The sequence below is a fragment of the Octodon degus genome, unplaced genomic scaffold (assembly GCF_000260255.1).
Source record: "Octodon degus isolate 3935 unplaced genomic scaffold, OctDeg1.0 scaffold00352, whole genome shotgun sequence".
Taxonomy (NCBI): domain Eukaryota; kingdom Metazoa; phylum Chordata; class Mammalia; order Rodentia; family Octodontidae; genus Octodon; species Octodon degus.
This window is the reverse complement of record NW_004524928.1, coordinates 684731-685441: the sequence shown is the minus strand read 5'-3', so window position 1 is coordinate 685441 and position 711 is coordinate 684731. Positions and strand designations below refer to the sequence as shown.

The following is a 711-nucleotide window of genomic DNA, read 5'->3' as shown; positions in this document are numbered from 1 at the left end:
GGCATGTGGTTCTGGGGGATCGAACCACGGTCCCTGTGCTTTGCCAAGCTTGTTCCAAGTAGGTGCTTTAGACCACTGAGCCATCTCTCCAGCCCCTGAGCTTGTTCTAAGTAGATGCTTTAGACCACTGAGCCATCTCACCAGCCCTGCATTTGATTCTTAAGAAAAGTGTATTTGACTCTTTAGGAGCCAATGCAGCAAACTGTGAATCTTAGAAGTATGACAGGATGCAGCCTCTTGGGGCAAATTAGAAAGCCAAGCATTCTGTTTATCAAACCCCTATCTTAGTTATTTGGGTCTTCAGAATTTTTACTGGAAATGGGCAGGGCTATGTGAGATTGATGGAGATAGTCTAAGTTAAAGTGCTTGTCCTGTCTAGCTTCTTGGCTCAGAACTGGTTCATAAGACTAAGGTAGAGAAGTAAATTGATTTTAAAAGGTTTTCCAGTAACTCATTGGAGTTATTTTCAGCTGTAAAGTTTAGTGCTACCATGTAATCCAATTATCATGTGCGTTGCCCTCAAACTTAAGTCTCCTGTATGCCATGGGATAAGCAGAGGAGAACTTTCAGTGATAGTAGATGATGAGAAAAATAAGAGCAAAACAAGAACCAGACAGTGTATGACACAGAATAGCTAGGGAATAAATACAGATGTTTTAAGTGAGCCAGGTGTGGTGGCATATGCCCGTAATCCTAACACTCAAGAGGCTG

General features: G+C 42.3%; 1 protein-coding gene across 1 annotated transcript in view; it reads left to right on the top strand.

The window, feature by feature from the left end:
* Rab2b (RAB2B, member RAS oncogene family) overlaps positions 1–711 on the top strand; it is a 25195-nt gene that overhangs the window by 8808 nt on the left and 15676 nt on the right. The window lies entirely within an intron of this gene.